General features: G+C 47.6%; 1 pseudogene across 1 annotated transcript; it reads left to right on the forward strand.

The window, feature by feature from the left end:
• The first annotated feature begins 762 nt into the window (after window positions 1–762).
• Window positions 763–1,299, forward strand: LOC311518895 (large ribosomal subunit protein bL21m pseudogene; annotated as a pseudogene). Its single transcript has one exon. The product of its transcript is annotated as a large ribosomal subunit protein bL21m pseudogene (transcript).
• The last annotated feature ends 6,029 nt before the right edge of the window (window positions 1,300–7,328 follow it).

Genomic DNA, 7,328 nt, shown 5'->3' on the forward strand with positions numbered 1-7,328 from the left:
CAGGGGTCTCTGAGCACTGCCCATACCCTGAGTACCAACTCCATAGCTCCCATTGGCCAGGAACTGCAGCCAATGCCTGCTGCGGGAGCAAAGCCTGTCTTAGCCCCACTGTGCACCAACTGGGAGCCACTGGAGGTAAGCAGGGCAGGGGGCTCCACACACTGCCCCCTCCATGCACTGCTCCCAGAAGCGGCCAGCATGTCTTTGTGGCTCCCGGGGGGGAAGTAGGGTGTTCCGCACGCTGCCCCTGCCTTCAGGCACCACTCCCGCAGCTCCCATTGTCCGCAGTTCCCAGCTAATGGGAGTTGCAGAGTCGGCGCTTAGGGCATAGGCAGTGTACAGAGACCCCTGCCCCCCCAGAGGCCGCAGGGATGTGCCGTCCACTTCCAGGAGCAGCATAGGGCCTGGGCAGGCAGGGAGCCTGAATTAACCCTGCTGCTCCACTGGACTTTTAGTAGCCTAAAATCTTCTGGTTTAGCTTTAGTAGCCTCCAGGAGATAGAGCCTGATTCCGGGAGAATCCTGGCAAAACTGGGACGGTTGGCAACCCTACAATCAGAGCCCAGCAGGCTCAGATGAAAGGAGCTGCCTTGCTTTAGGAGTTCAATTCCTGGCTGGGCCCAAAGAAGTGGCCTTACAATCAGACAGAATTCATGGCTAGCTTAATTTATGTGGCTGGGAGTGCAAAGAGAGATGGACCTGAGGCTCTGGCCCTGAGGGAGAGGGTTATTGAAGTTAGGGGCTAATTTTGGCACAAGAACAAATGGATATAAACTGTCCATCAACAGTTCGAAGCGAGAGAACTCAAAGCACTTCACTACAGCAAGGAATTATTGCCAAAACATCATTGTCCTCACCTCCGTGGCCTGAAGTCAAACTGCCAGATCCAATAGAAGAGGCAAAGTACCATGCAGAGGTCATGCAAAAGGTGAATGAGATGATTGCCACTGGGCAGTATGGAAGGTTCTTTGCTGTGGTTCACTTTGCCAGTAAGCAGTGGAAGGGAACCAGCAAAGATTTGATTTTAATGGAAAACGTTCTGCCAGCTGAATGTGGAGACCGAATCCAACTGGAGAAGGCTTTGCTGGTTGGTGCCGATGACTTCACGCTAATTGGAAAGCCATTTCTGGGGAAAGATCTTGTCCATGTGGAAGCCACAGTTAACGAAAAAACAGAATCTTGGCCAAGAATTAACATGAGATTTTGGAAAAGGCACAATTATCAAAGGAAGAAAATTATCATGCAGCCACAAACAATCCTCTGGATAAACACCATAGAAATTGCTCCCTGCTTGTCATGATCGATTGTTGGTCTAGTAGGTCTTGATTTATTTTTATTGCTTTAGGAAGTATGGAAATAAAGAACTCTTGTCATTGGGGAAAAAAAAACAAGTTTAGGCTTGAAATTAGGCAAAGATTTCTAACCATCAGAGGAGTGACATTCTGGAACAGCCACGGGAAGCAGTGGGGACAAAAAAATTAATTTGTATCGAGACTGAGCTTGACATGTTTATGAAGAAGATAGCAGGATAAGATTGCCTACAATGACATATGGCCTATCTGCAACCAATATGTCCAACAGCTGGAGATGGAACACTAGATGAGAAGGCCTCTGAGTTACTACAGAGAATTCTTTTCCAGGTGTCTGGCTGTAGGGTCTCACCCACATGCTCAAGTGTTAACTGATCACTGTATTTGGGGGTCAGGAAGGTTTATTCTCCCAGGTCAGATTGTCAGAGGCCATGAAGGTTTTTCACTTTCCTCTGCAGCATGGGGTATGAGTGCTTGATTGAACTAGAGTAAATGGAGATTTGAGGACTTCAGTAACTCAGACAGAACTTATAGGCCTATTACAGGAGAGTATGGGTGAGGTTCCATGGCCTGCAATCATGATGGTCCCTTCTGGCCTTAAAGTCTATGAGACAGGGCTGGAGATAAAGGGAGCCATGATGAAGAGTTCTAGGGAAATAGCAGAAAAGGATTGAAGTTGAGTGGTATGTGGCCATAGGATCCCTGTGTTGGAACCTGGAGTAGTGGGCGGGCGCAGGTTCCTCTAACAGCCACAAGTAAAGAAGTTTAAACCCCACAAAGGGGACAGGGCTTAGCTGGGAGCCCAAACAAAGGGCTGAGTTTGAAGGGCCCAGATCCAGTGCTTAAGACTCTAGTCTTTAATACCCTTGAAGGAGATCATTTGGACTTTGTGACTCTGCTGAATGGGCAAGCTGCTGCAGACCAGCCATGGTTGACCAGCAGCCTGCAGCGGGTACCAAGGATGAAAAAAGGACTGCAATACCACACTATCTTGTAGGATGGGGGAAGGGATAGCTCAGTGGTTTAGGCATTGGCCTGTTAAATCCAGGGTTGTGAGTTCAATCCTTGAGGGGGCCATTTAGGCATCTGGGCCAAAAATTGGGGATTGGTCCTGCTTTGAGCAGGGGGTTGGACTAGATAACCTCCTAAGGTCTCTTCCAACCCTGATATTCTATAATTTGAAGAAGATGTGAGTACCCCTTTATACACAAACAAATAAGCCAGCCATACAAAAAAAAGTATTAAAACACAGAAGAAAAAAGAATTTTAAATGCAAACTAAAATCTTTTATTTTTAAAAGGATTTACCATAAATTATAGTTCTGTAAATATAGTACAGTGCTCCAAATATAGAGAAAATACATTCATTGAAAACTTTCTAAAATGACTGTCATAAATATAAAGGGAAGGGTAAACCCCTTTGAAATCCCTCCTGGCCAGGGGAAAGCTCCTCTCACCTGTAAAGGGTTAAGAAGCTAAAGGTAACCTCGCTGGCACCTGACCAAAATGACCAATGAGGAGACAAGATACTTTCAAAAGCTGGGAGGAGGGAGAGAAACAAAGGGTCTGTGTGTCTGTCTATATGCTGGTTTCTGCCGGGGATAGACCAGGAATGGAGTCTTAGAACTTTTAGTAAGTAATCTAGCTAGGTATGTGTTAGATTATGATTTCTTTAAATGGCTGAGAAAAGAAATGTGCTGAATAGAATAACTATTTCTGTCTGTGTATCTTTTTTGTAACTTAAGGTTTTGCCTAGAGGGGTTCTCTATGTTTTTTAATCTAATTACCCTGTAAGATATCTACCATCCTGATTTTACAGGGGGGATTTCTTTATTTCTATTTACTTCTATTTTTATTAAAAGTCTTCTTGTAAGAAACTGAATGCTTTTTCATTGTTCTCAGATCCAAGGGTTTGGGTCTGTGGTCACCTATGCAAATTGGTGAGGCTTTTTATCCAACATTTCCCAGGAAAGGGGGGTGCAAGTGTTGGGAGGATTGTTCATTGTTCTTAAGATCCAAGGGTCTGGGTCTGTGGTCACCTAGGCAAATTGGTGAGGCTTTTTACCAAACCTTGTCCAGGAAGTGGGGTGCAAGGTTTTGGGAAGTATTTTGGGGGGAAAGACGCGTCCAAACAGCTCTTCCCCAAGAACCAGTATTAGTTTGGTGGTGGTAGCGGCCAATCCAAGGACGACGGGTGGAATATTTTGTACCTTGGGGAAGTTTTGACGTAAGCTGGTAAAGATAAGCTTAGGAGGTTTTTCATGCAGGTCCCCACATCTGTACCCTAGAGTTCAGAGTGGGGGAGGAACCTTGACATGGTGGCATAGTGGTGGGATTAACCTGAAATCATTTTGAGATCCAGTTGAGATTTTTTGAACTAGAAATACAGATTTTAAAAAGGAAATTTTTTTCTTCCTTTGGAAAGGAAGTCCAGAAAGCAGCTGAAACTGAAAGCAGCTTGTTTTTTCTCTGTTTTGTGGCCAAGCAGAGACAAAAGGGGATTATCTTTGTGAATTGCAGGTTTTCTTTGCCCGGAGGCAGGGTACTTAACTCCTGCAGGGAAATTCACAGTCTTCCAACCCAGAGTTTTTTTTTTCCTAAAAGTAAATGGGGGGGGGGTGTTCTACCCATTTTCTTTTTCTTTGGGCTGGGTAAGCAGGTTTCCAAGTAGTTGGAGGTTTTTTCCTTTGATTTGGGCCCAGAGCAGAGACAAGGGAATTGTCTTTTTCTGTAGGCTGACAATCACTATCAGAGAATAGGTATTCTATTCCAGCACAGCAAAGTTTTACAGCCAAGTTTTGTTTGTTTATTTTTAAACCTCGGGTGTAAAGTTAGTTAAAAACAGAGCAGTTAGAATGACAAAATCCGCAGCTCGACTACAGCTGGAATTAGCCAAATTTCAGGCTGAGGAAAAACAAAGGGAACATGAAAGGCAGATAGAACTCATGCGGCTGGAGAAGGAGGTACAGGAGGCTGCCCACAAGAGGGAAATGGAGGCAAGGAAGCACGTGGAGGAGGAGAAGGAAAAAGAGAGGAAGCACGTGGAGGAAGAGAAGGAAAAAGAGAGGAAGCACGTGGAGGAAGAGAAGGAAAAAGAGAGGAAGCATGTGGAGGAGGTGGAGAGGATAAAGGCCCAGCAGAATATACCAACAAACCCTAGCAATCCTTCTGCAGGTACCACTTCCCATCCCAGAAAGTTCCCCACCTACAAGGCAGGTGATGATACTGAGGCCTTCTTAGAAAACTTCGAAAGGGCCTGCCTTGGGTACAACATCTCTACTGACCAATACATGGTAGAGCTGAGGCCGCAGCTCAGTTGACCCTTAGCTGAGGTGGCAGCTGAAATGCCTAAAGAACACATGAACAAGTATGAACTGTTTAAATCCAAGGCGAGAGTCAGAATGGGGATAACACCCGAGCAGTCTCGTCGGAGGTTCAGAGCCCTAAGGTGGAAACCAGACATGTCATTTACCCGACATGCCTACCACATTGTGAAACATTGGGATGCCTGGATATCAGGAGCAAGTGTTGAATCTCCAGTAAATTTGCCCTTCCTAATGCAAATGGAACAATTCTTAGAGGGTGTTCCTGAGGAAATAGAAAGATACATCCTAGATGGGAAACCCAAAACTGTAATCGAGGCAGGAGAGATTGGAGCCAGATGGGTGGAGGTGGCAGAGAAGAAGAAACCTGGTTGCAGTTGGAGCGGAGACCAGAAGGGACCACCCCAGACCACACCCTATTACCGGGGGCCACCCAAAGCCCCACCTACCTCCCAAAGAACCCTCCAGACCCCTTATCGTCCCACCACCCCGTTCTTCAGCAACCCTCCTCGCCCCAGTGACTCGTCAGCTGGACGATGTTTTAAATGTAACGAGCTGGGGCATGTAAAGGCCAACTGCCCCAAGAACTCCAACAGATTACAGTTCATTGCACCGGAGGTCCACAGGCCCAGATACCTCCCAGATACCCTTGGAGCGGAGGGAAACTGTGAGTGTGGGCGGGAAGAAGGTCACCGCGTGGAGGGACACCGAAGCACAAGTGTCAGCTATCCATGCTTCCTTAGTGGACCCCAATTTAATCAACCCAGAGATCCAAGTGACGATTCAACCCTTCAAGTCCAACTCTTTCAATTTGCCTACAGCCAAGTTGCCTGTCCAGTACAAGGGCTGGTCAGGAATGTGGACTTTTGCAGTCTATGATGATTATCCCATCCCCATGCTGTTGGGGGAAGACTTGGCCAATCATGTGAAAAAGGCCAAGAGGGTGGGAACAGTCACCTGCAGCCAGGCTGAACAAGCTGTGAGGCCTAGCTCTGTTCCGGAAACTTCTATCAGGACCCGGTCAGAGGTGATGGACCCGGACCCCAGGCCAATGTCTGCAACAGCAGTAGTGGATCCAGTCCCAGAGACCCAGACGGAACCAGTCCCAGAACCAGAACCAGCCGAACAACCAACAGCAGACCCAGTGTCAGCACTGAATCCAGTACTTGCAACCTCAACACCAGAGGGCCCCACCGACCCTGAACTGGCAGCAGCCGATAACCCGACACAAGAGGCTCAGCCGGAGCCTGAATCCCAACATAGTGCACCAGCGGAGAGCGGTTCACAGTCACCAGAAACAGCTCCATCCCCTATATCGCTTCCAGAGGGACCAAGCCTAGGTCCACAATCCAATGAGGGACTGATGTCTCCAGCATCAAGGGAACAGTTCCAGACCGAACAGGAAGCAGATGAAAGCCTCCAGAGAGCTTGGACGGCGGCACGGAGCAACCCACCGCCTCTCAGCTCTTCTAATCGATCCAGGTTTGTTGTAGAAAGAGGACTTTTATACAAGGAAACTCTTTCTGGGGGACACCAGGAAGACTGGCATCCTCAGAGACAGTTGGTAGTTCCAACTAAATACCGGGCCAAGCTCTTGAGCTTAGCCCATGATCACCCTAGTGGCCATGCTGGGGTGAACAGGACCAAAGACCGTTTGGGGGGGTCATTCCACTGGAAGGGAATGGGCAAGGATGTTTCTACCTATGTCCAGTCTTGTGAGGTGTGCCAAAGAGTGGGAAAACCCCAAGACCAGGTCAAAGCCCCTCTCCAGCCACTCCCCATCATTGAAGTTCCATTTCAGCGAGTAGCTGTGGATATTCTGGGTCCTTTTCCGAAAAAGACAGCCAGAGCAAAGCAGTACATACTGACTTTCATGGATTTTAACACCCGATGGCCGGAAGCAGTAGCTCTAAGCAACACCAGGGCTAAAAGTGTGTGCCGGGCACTAGCAGACATTTTTGCCAGGGTAGGTTGGCCCTCCGACATCCTCACAGATGCAGGGACTAATTTCCTGGCAGGAACTATGAAAAACCTTTGGGAAGCTCATGGGGTAAATCACTTGGTTGCCACTCCTTACCACCATCAAACAAATGGCATGGTGGAGAAGTTTAATGGAACTTTGGGGACCATGATACGTAAATTCGTAAATGAGCACTCCAATGATTGGGACCTAGTGTTGCAGCAGTTGCTCTTTGCCTACAGAGCTGTACCACACCCCAGTTTAGGGTTTTCCCCATTTGAACTTGTATATGGCCGTGAAGTTAAGGGGCCATTGCAGTTGGTGAAGCAGCAATGGGAGGGATTTACACCTTCTCCAGGAACTAACATTCTGGACTTTGTAACCAACCTACAAAACACCCTCCAAACCTCTTTAGCCCTTGCTAGAGAACTTACAGGATGCTCAAAAAGAGCAAAAAGCCTGGTATGATAAACATGCCAGAGAGCGTTCCTTCAAAGTAGGGGACCATGTCATGGTCTTAAAGGCGCTCCAGGCCCATAAAATGGAAGCATCGTGGGAAGGGCCATTCACGGTCCAGGAGCGCCTGGGAGCTGTTAATTATCTCATAGCATTCCCCACCTCCAACCGAAAGCCTAAGGTGTACCATATTAATTCTCTAAAGCCCTTTTATTCCAGAGAATTAAAGGTTTGTCAGTTTACAGCCCAGGGAGGAGACGATGCTGAGTGGCCTGAAGGTG

This window comes from Lepidochelys olivacea (genome assembly GCF_965140295.1).
Source record: "Lepidochelys olivacea isolate rLepOli2 genome assembly, chromosome: 3".
Classification (NCBI taxonomy): Eukaryota; Metazoa; Chordata; order Testudines; family Cheloniidae; genus Lepidochelys; species Lepidochelys olivacea.